We start from the raw sequence: 10,534 nt of genomic DNA, 5'->3' as shown, positions 1-10,534 counted from the left end.
GTAATGGACTGATGGGGCTTGGATAGGTGTAGTGATATGGTGATGACTCAACCCTGCTGTGTAATGGACTGATGGGGCTTGGATAGGTGTAGTGATATGGTGATGACTCAACCCTGCTGTGTTGTCCTGATGGGGCTTGGATAGGTGTAGTGATATGGTGATGACTCAACCCTGCTGTGTAATGGACTGATGGGGCTTGGATAGGTGTAGTGATATGGTGATGACTCAACCCTGCTGTGTAATGGACTGATGGGGCTTGGATAGGTGTAGCGATATGGTGATGACTCAACCCTGCTGTGTAATGGACTGATGGGGCTTGGATAGGTGTAGTGATATGGTGATGACTCAACCCTGCTGTGTTGTCCTGATGGGGCTTGGATAGGTGTAGCGATATGGTGATGACTCAACCCTGCTGTGTAATGGACTGATGGGGCTTGGATAGGTGTAGTGATATGGTGATGACTCAACCCTGCTGTGTTGTCCTGATGGGGCTTGGATAGGTGTAGCGATATGGTGATGACTCAACCCTGCTGTGTAATGGACTGATGGGGCTTGGATAGGTGTAGTGATATGGTGATGACTCAACCCTGCTGTGTAATGGACTGATGGGGCTTGGATAGGTGTAGCGATATGGTGATGACTCAACCCTGCTGTGTAATGGACTGATGGGGCTTGGATAGGTGTAGTGATATGGTGATGACTCAACCCTGCTGTGTAATGGACTGATGGGGCTTGGATAGGTGTAGTGATATGGTGATGACTCAACCCTGCTGTGTAATGGACTCCAGGAGACTTCTGCCATATTACATTCACACATCTAGAACATCCAGATGTGCAGACATTAACTAGAAACCCAATTCCATACCAATTCTGGCCTAAGATTTGATTTGGAATTGGACACACAGGATTAACGGCTTGGGAGAAAGCCTTAAGGACCAGTAAGTCTGTAACTAGGCAACTGAACTGCTTTTTCAGTCAATTTAACATTTTATTTGTAATGAATAAATGTAATATGCAAATGTAAACATTTACAGCCAATTTGAGAAAGTTTCAAATCTTTACCAGCAAACAAATAGAAAAATGTACAAATACTTACATGCTTGTAAACGTTACAAGACAGATACAAAAGGTCGGGGGTCACTTAGAAGTTTCCTTGTTTTTTAAAGAAAAGCACACAAAAAATCCATTAGAATATCATCAAATTGATCAGAAATACAGTGTAGACATTGTTAATGTTGTAAATGACTATTGTAGCTGGAAACGGCTAATTTTTTGTGGGATATCTACATGGGCTCATTATCCGCAACCATCACTCCTGTGTTCCAATGGCACGTTGTGTTAGCTAATCCAAGTTTATCATTTTAAAAGGCTAATTGATCATTAGAAAACACTTTTGCAATTATGTTAGCACAGCTGAAAACTGTTGTCATGATTAAAGAAGCAATTAAACTGGCCTTCTTTAGACTAGTTGAGTATCTGGAGCATCAGCATTTGTGTGTTCGATTACAGGCTCGAAATGGCCAAAAACAGATAACTTTATTCTGAAACTCGTCAGTCTATTCTTGTTCTGAGAATTGAAGGCTATTCCAAGCGAGAAATTGCCCAGAAACTGAAGATCTCGTACAACGCTGTGTACTACTCCCTTCACAGAACAGCACAAACTGGCTCTAACCAGAATAGAAAGAGGCCTCCATGTGCTCGCCAGAGGTAGCCTGACTGCCATTAGGTACCGAGATGAGATCCTCAGACCCCTTGTGAGACCATATGCTGGTGCAGTTGGCCCTGGGTTCCTCCTAATGCAAGACAATGCTAGACCTCATGTGGCTGGAGTGTGTCAGCAGTTCCTGCAAGAGGAAGGCATTGAAGCTATGGTCTGGCCCGCCCGTTCCCCAGACCTGAATCCAATTGAGCACATCTAGGACATCATGTCACTCCATCCACCAATGCCACGTTGCACCACAGACTGTCCAGGAGTTGGCGGATGCTTTAGTCCAGGTCTGAGGGGAGATCCCTCAGGAGACCATCCGCCACCTCATCAGGAGCATGCCCAGGTGTTGTAGGGAGGTCATACAGGCACGTGGAGGCCACACACTACTGAGCCTCATTTTGACTTGTTTTAAGGATATTACATCAAAGTTGGATCAGCCTGAAGTGTGGTTTTCCTCTTTAATTTTGATTGTGACTCCAAATCCAGACCCTCCATGGGTTGATAAATTTGATTTCCATTGATAATTTTTGTGTGGTTTTGTTGTCAGCACATTCAACTATGTAAAGAAAAAAGTATTTAATAAGAATATTTCATTCATTCAGATCTAGGATGTGTTGTTTTAGTGTTCCCTTTATTTTTTTGAGCAGTGTATAAAGCGTTATATAACCACGTTTAACTCTGTGGTAGAAACAAACTTTAAACTGCCCAGAAGAGACATGATCTCTATTACATTCTGAAGCTGCAGCCTTCAATAATTGAGGAGACCAACAACAACAAAAACTGAACTTTGCTATTCTGTCCGTCATTAACTGAGCTTTTCACTTTCTGAAGAGAGAATATGTTTAAACCCAGGCAGTTTACTTCTGTTGTTAGTGTCCAGCAGTTTTTCAGCGTCGGTCGAGGCGCCTCTGTCTGGGTGGACAGGCCATGTTTAGATGTATAATATTTAATCATTTCCAAACAGCAACCGTTTCGTTGCAAACAAGGCACTCTAAAAAAACAAGGCACTCTAAAAAAACAAGGCACTCTATGTCCATTCTTCCCTGAAACTATTTTCATTGCACACCTTTCTTTTTAGACTGTTTCAGAGCAACATTTTCTCTTAATTGTAAGCTGTTTTCAATGCACTGAATATTTAAAAAAAACTAATTTAATAGAGACATTCGTGATTTTATCAGTGTAATCAGTTTGAAAATATTTGGCTATGTTATTGACACTCTCTCTCATCGTCACCAGATGCCTGGGTTTACCTCCATTGTACCTCCCTACAATAACCCTTGAACCCCTCGCCAACAGCCAATGAAATTGCAGGGCGCCAAATACAAATCAACAGAAATCTCATAAATCTAATTTCTCAAACATACAAGTATTAGGCACCATTTTAAAGATAAAATTCTCGTTAATCCAGACACAGTGTCTGATTTCAAAAAATGCTTTACAGTGAAAGCTCCACAAACGATTATGTTAGGCCACCACCAAGTCACAGAAAAACCCAGCCATTTTTTCCAGCCAAAGAGAGGAGTCACAAAAAGCACAAATAGAGATAAAATGAATCACTAACCTTTGATGATCTTCATCAGATGACACTCATAGGACTTCATGTTACACAATACATGTATGTTTTATTCGGTAAAGTTCATATTTATATGCAAAAATCTCATTTTACATTGGCGCACTCAGTTCAGTAGTTCAAAAACATGCTGTGATTTTGCAGATTTCACAGAAATACTCATTATAAATGTTGATGAAAATTCAAGTGTTATGCATGGAACTTTAGATACACTTCTCCTTAATGCAACCGCTGTCTCTTATTTCAAAAAAACTTTACGGAAAAAGCATAATCTGAATACGGCGCTCAGAGCCCAAACCAGCCAGAGAAATATCCGCCATGTTGTGCAGTCAACATTAGTCAGAAATAGCATTATAAATATTCACTTACCTTTGATGATCTTCATCAGAATGCACTCCCAGGAAACCCATTTCCACAATAAATGTTTGATTTGTTCGATACTGTCCATAATTTATGTCCAAATAGCTTCTTTTGTTAGCGTTAGGTACACATATCCAAAAGAGCGTTCAGGTCCAGCTGAACGTCGGACGAAAAGTTCAAGAAGTTATATTACAAGTCGTAAAAACTTGTCAAAACTAAGTACAGAATCAATCTTTAGGACGTTTTTATCATAAATGTTCAATAATGTTCCAACCAGAGAATTCCCTTGTCTGTAGAAAAGCAAAGGAACGGGAGATACCTCTCATGTGAACCCGCGTGACTGAGATCGCGGCTGCTGCCAGACTTCTGACTCAATCAGCTCTCATTCTTCACAGCAGAAGCCTGAAATAACGTTCTAAAGACGGTTGACATCTACTTCCTTAGTGCAAGATGACCCATATCCCACTGTGTATTCGATAGGGACTGAGTTCAAAAACTACAAACCTCAGATTTCCCACTTCCTGTTTGGATTTTTTTCTCAGGTTTTAACCTGCCATATGAGTTATGTTACACACACAGACATCATTCAAACAGTTTTAGAAACTTCATAGTGTTTTCTATACAATACTAATAATAATATGCATATATTAGCATCTGGAACTGAGTAGGAGGCAGTTTACTCTGGGCACGCCGCTATTCATCCAAAAGTGAAAATGCTGCCCCCTATCCCAAATAAGTTTTAAGTAGTTGCATTCTCAAATCTTTAAATTCTAAAAAGTAAAAAAATGTAGTTACTTTCTGAGATCTGTATTCAAATAGTTTTTAAAATATTCACTGTCAGATCTGTATTCAAATAGTTCAAAGAAGTAGTCATTTTCTGGGATCTGTATTCAAATTGTTGTGTGTCCCTCGGAAAAAGGTCAATTTCAACAAAGCACAGTTAAAACTATAGTTTTCCTAGTCTGCTTTGGTCTGGTCTCTGCTCTGGTCTGGTTTCTGCTCTGGTCTCTGGTCTGCTTTGGTCTGGTCTCTGCTCTGGTCTGGTCTCTGGTCTGGTCTCTGCTCTGGTCTGGTCTCTGGTCTGGTCTGGTCTCTTGTCTGGTCTCTGGTCTGTGGTCTGGTCTCTGCTCTGGTCTCTGCTCTGGTCTCTGCTCTGGTCTGGTCTCAGGTCTTGTTACCAGGACTGTTAGCACCATTGCTCTGCCTTGTATCATTCTCATCAAGGTCAGTATTTTTTTAATAGTTGTTTTATAATTAAATGACATCGTAGCAGAACCAGAGGATTTCAAATAAGGAACAGGTTTTCTAAAATCAACTCTCTAACACATAAGAAAGAAACGGAACACTCCTAGTCCCATTTTCTCTCTCCAGTTTGAGAAAGTCCAGATATAAACTTGTTGACATTGTGATGTTGAGTATTTACCAGAAGATGGCGTGTGAAGCAAAGTGTGAAACAGAGTCACAGATAGTCTATGATATAGACCTGCTACAACTGGTGGTGGTCAATTCACTGAACTAGACCGACCGAGGTTGATAAGATACTAACACTCTAGGTTGTGTGTTTTGCAGGTGTGTTTTGCAGGTGTGTTTTGTGTGTGTTTGTGTGTGCGTGCGTGCGTGCGTGCGTGCGTGCGAAAGAGAGGTTTTGATATGAAATGGTTAGTGACAGTAATATCACAGCTGTGTGGTGTGTGTGTGTGTGTGTGTGTGTGTGTGTGTGTGTGTGAGAGAGAAATAGAGGTTTTGATATGAAATGGTTAGTGACAGTAATATCACAGCTGTGTGTGTGTGTGTGTGTGTGTGTGTGAGAGAGAAAATAGAGGTTTTGATATGAAATGGTTAGTGACAGTAATATCACAGCTGTGTGTGTGTGTGTGTGTGTGTGTGTGTGTGTGTGTGTGTGTGTGTGTGTGTGTGTGTGTGTGTGTGTGTGTGTGTGTGTGTGTGTGTGTGTGTGTGGTTTAGTGACAGTAATATCACAGCTGTGTGTGTGAACATTCTCTCCAAGACAGAGAGCCACCGGCTGCCGAGGGCGGGACAGAACAAGCATGAGCCCTTTTTTTATCTTCTTCCTGCCGTTGCCATGGCAAATAAAGTGGATTCATCATGATTCGTGATGACCTGTTTATGCCGCATTCATCTTTGGGAATATAATTTATATTTTCTCCAAATATTGAATATTTTAAAAGCACACACTATTTTATATGAAACAGTAGGCTGGTAGGTCCATGTAAGGTCTGCTACTTAACTTATATGTAGCTAGCAGTGGGTGAAAAACAAAGCTATAGACCTAACAAGCTCTTGGTGGTAATAGTCTAGCCCAACTGTTGTTGGTTAGGTTTGATTATTACCTTACATATGTCTCCGCATAAAACCAATTCCAATGTGGCTCCAAACAGGGAAAATGTGTGGGTTGTTTCATGGTAGGCATGGTTGTTTAGTGGTAGGTCAAACGTTCAACACAGACCTTATTGATGCTCTGGTCTAGAGGAGGACCTTTTTTTAAACTCTCTCCGTGGTTAAAGTTGGAAGAAATAGATGTAATTGTAAACATCGGTGAGTGTGCTTAATTTACTATCATCCTAAATCGAAATATTACATTATTTTGACAATTCTAGTTTTTTTTTATTACACTAATTTAGTTTATGGTGGACAGAATGTGTTGCTACATTTCACAACGTAACATTATTACATTATCATATAGCAGGAAATATATTCATATTTTTTTACCTGAGATTGGTGATGATAGTATAAACGTTTATAGTGAAATCAATTGTTTAAAACAGATATCTTTGGTTTTAGTACCAGGGTTTTTGCCATACGCCTTGTTGGTGTCAGAATTAACCCTTGCAGTCATTTTAATGGCAAGAACATTTTTGGGGGATGCTCCTCCCACAAATGTCTCTGGCCTCACGGATTTGAGGGTCAAACTATCAATCAAATGGAATCCTACCTATGTCACGAGTTAGACATCGATGTGGAAGGATGATTCGCTGATGTAGGAAAAGTGTTGTATTTCCTTCTTCATATTGGCTGTCTTCCGTAAACATTTCCCCACAGAGATATGTTAATCAATAGCTAGGTTTCCATCCAATTGGCGACAGATATTCATGGAAATATTTACAAAATCTGTATTTAAAAAATATATGTGAATTTTGCACACCGATGGTGTGTTTCCACCAGACTGACTTGTTGGGTGATGTCGTAGTGATGTCGTAGTGATGTCATAGTGGACACAAAACGGGTTGGAACTAAAATTACGGAACTAAAACGTTTATTTCTGAACAGAACCATTTTTTCCCCCTTCGTTCCGTTCCACTGTTCCGACCTGAAACATAAAGTTCTGAACTCGGATCTGTTCCGACCTGAAACATAAAGTTCTGAACTCAGATCTGTTCCGACCTGAAACATAAAGTTCTGAACTCGGATCTGTTCCGACCTGAAACATAAAGTTCTGAACTCGGATCTGTTCCGACCTGAAACATAAAGTTCTGAACTCGGATCTGTTCCGACCTGAAACATAAAGTTCTGAACTCGGATCTGTTCCGACCTGAAACATAAAGTCTGAAATGCAAGTGACATTTTGCGAGACAGGGTGGAGGAGGAGGCTTGGTTTGAAGAACTGGACATCTAACGGCATGCGTTATCTGAATTAGGATTAGGCCCACAGAATTATATCTACGCGGCTTCTATGGAGGAAGTCTGAATTTACGAGAGTTGGACCAGAGCTTGTGTGTGCAGAGCGGCACCAGAATTAAAAACACGTTTTTCCTTTCTGTAGTTAATAAATCCAATGTGAAACGTGATAACAATATTACCCTTAACTAGCATTGAAAAAAAGTTGATCCATTCTTCTCTAATTAAAAATCAAACAATTCTGAATCAGGCTTGTTAGGTCAGTACTACAGTAGATTAATTAAACGAGGGAGGGGCACTTTGCCTACGCACGCACACTGGCGAAGACACATGAATATTGTAACACTTCTGACACCAATGTAATGACCTGACTAGATCATAAATGAACAATTGTCCAGACAGAGGCTTGAGTTTGCGAATTGACGGTTTATTAAACCAACTTTACACAGGCTACTGTTTGGGCCGTAGCACACGCCAAATAGATGACAGATAACCCACAAGCCAATCGTGACCTTCTCTTGTGAAGCCCAGACGTAAGAGAGAGAGAACAAAGGCTGAACCTGGTCTTAACTTCCAATGCCCCGCCCCCTCCACGCCACTCCGCCAACCACCAGGAAGCCCGGCATCAGAACATTCCAGGCATTCCCGTGATTGGCAGATAGCAGGTTGATTGACATGTCGGACCCCGCGAACACCGGGTACTGGTCAGTACAACACAACCACCTCCTAGCCTAACACATAACACACAGCTGTCTGTGCGGGTCGCTACACAATGTTTCTGATTGACATAGTGAGGGTTTCGGCCTCTTTAAATGTAAAATAACGTTATTAACCGGTTCCCATGCTTTAAAATAATGCTTTTGTATAGATCACTGTTGTTCCCGTTTCTGATTGTTCCTCAAACATGTTTTTGTTCACTTATGTTTTCATGTACCGAATAAATATCACAGAGTCACATGTGTTTCCATCACATTTTCAAATCTACGGATAGTTTTGTCACAGATGCTGTTGCGTTAAATAGCAAATGTGCCTATTTTTGGTCTTGGCGCCTGCGCTCTCGTCAACAGCTCGCAGATACAGTGCAGGTGGGCTGTGTGGGAAGACGAGTCTGCACGATCAGATGTTACCAGAATAAGACCCTCGATGTTTCTTGGAAAGGAGCATCAAGCTCATCACCGTGCACTTTCAGCACCCTGTGAAGTTAATCATTAGTGTACCCTAATAAACTGCACGCTTTCCCGAGTCCTGTCATCATGTGACTCCCAGTTCACTCCGTTATTATGGTTATTATATCAACATTTGCGTATAAAGGCGTTTCCATTGACTTGTCTCGCATTATAAATTTAACAGACACTGAAAAATATGTCAAAATAACAAATGATCTGTTGACATTTATGCAATGGTACCGAAACATCCTGTTTCCATCACTTTCTTGCTTTAAAAAAAAAAAAAATATATATATATATAAGGTATGACTTTACTCGCATAAAAACTGTGGATGTAAACGTGGTCGTTGGCCACACTACATGTTCTCCTCTATCGATAGATATATGTAGTATAGCCAAGTTCTTTGAGATGTGTTTTTTTAGAAGGCACATGTATCGCCAGAGAATTGTCCCAGTTCCATTAAACATCCACATCTTAATGTGACGGATTCACCTAGTCGCGCTATTGATAACAGTTCAACTAAACCATTCCAGTCTTCAGTGTCCGCTTGGTAATAAATATTACTGCGTCTTCACTTTATGAACTACTCATTTAGCAAAATACAGTCATCTGAACACAAGTGTGGAATGTGTGTTGGGAGTAGCTTTTAATGTATTGATCTTCAACATATACCAACTAATTTCAGCATATTGATTATGAATTTGGACATTTAAAAACCGGATGTGTATAAAGTCTGACATTTGGGCTATACATCAAAAAGGCATGACAACAGGAAACAGCAACAGTATCACACTTTCGATGTTTGTTTTGGGAATATAAATGGTACTTTTAATTAACATAATTTCCCCAACAGGATTCTACTTAGTCAGGTTAAAAACGACGCGATGAGCCTTATAAACTTGACTGTGATTTATAGATTTGAATCATATTAGTGAAATCGTGATGATGACTTTGTCCCGGCGATGAACGTGTTCCGTTCTGTTAGCTGGTCTGTCATTAAGGAGGAGCAGTCTGCCTATACTCTACCTATACAGCTGGTTGATGGAATTTCTGTCCTCTCAATGACAGGGAATATTGAGCATGAAGAGGAAACAGAGGAGGTAAAGTAATCAACATTTACTCTGTGATACTAACGCTTTTTTTTTTTAGGAAATGCTATCATAGATATCAGATAATTCAATTATTTATTATCAATATATTTGATCATAAATGAAAAATTGTATTTTCAGCACAATATTCCTGTTTGGAGCATCTTGCACATGTGTACACGCATTCTGTATTTTTTTTAAAGCTTTTGAATGAATTTGAGCTATATTGGTCTATCGGAGTGTCAGTATCCAGCTGTTAAATAAGCTAATGAATCATTAATGATATAGTTGTGGCTCAGTCACAATTAAATTCATTTAATTTCCGGACCATGGACAGCAATAAAACACGATGTAAAAACATGTCCAAAACGCAGCGTTAAAAATGACAGTCAACCGGTAGACCTACATTACACTTACATTTTAGTGATTTAAACAGACGTTCTTATCCAGAGTGATTTACATTTTAGTGATTTAAACAGACGTTCTTATCCAGAGTGATTTACATTTTAGTGATTTAAACAGACGTTCTTATCCAGAGTGATTTACATTTTAGTGATTTACATTTTAGTGATTTACATTTTAGTGATTAAACAGACGTTCTTATCCAGAGTGATTTACATTTTAGTGATTTACATTTTAGTGATTAAGCAGACTGTCTTATCCAGAGTGATTTATATTTTAGTGATTTAAACAGACGTTCTTATCCAGAGTGATTTATATTTTAGTGATTTAAACAGACGTTCTTATCCAGAGTGATTTATATTTTAGTGATTTAAACAGACGTTCTTATCCAGAGTGATTTAAACAGACGTTCTTATCCAGAGTGATATATATTTTAGTGATTAAACAGACGTTCTTATCCAGAGTGATTTATATTTTAGTGATTTAAACAGACGTTCTTATCCAGAGTGATTTATATTTTAGTGATTTAAACAGACGTTCTTATCCAGAGTGATTTACATTTTAGTGATTTACATTTTAGTGATTAAACAGACGTTCTTATCC

The 10,534-nt window shown here is 39.5% G+C and overlaps 1 long non-coding RNA gene across 3 annotated transcripts; it reads left to right on the top strand.

Annotated features, from left to right (window-relative positions):
• The first annotated feature begins 255 nt into the window (after positions 1-255).
• On the top strand, positions 256-790 carry LOC127925322 (uncharacterized). 3 transcript variants are annotated; one of them, XR_008120489.1, is made up of 3 exons: positions 256-382; positions 443-500; positions 741-790. It is a non-coding gene; the product is annotated as an uncharacterized LOC127925322 (long non-coding RNA). The 3 variants fall into 3 exon arrangements; XR_008120488.1 differs by having other exon boundaries at positions 681-781; XR_008120487.1 differs by lacking the exon at positions 741-790 and adding an exon at positions 561-623.
• The last annotated feature ends 9,744 nt before the right edge of the window (positions 791-10,534 follow it).

Source organism: Oncorhynchus keta, unplaced genomic scaffold (assembly GCF_023373465.1).
Source record: "Oncorhynchus keta strain PuntledgeMale-10-30-2019 unplaced genomic scaffold, Oket_V2 Un_contig_541_pilon_pilon, whole genome shotgun sequence".
Taxonomy (NCBI): domain Eukaryota; kingdom Metazoa; phylum Chordata; class Actinopteri; order Salmoniformes; family Salmonidae; genus Oncorhynchus; species Oncorhynchus keta.
This window is presented reverse-complemented; position numbering and strand designations above follow the sequence as displayed.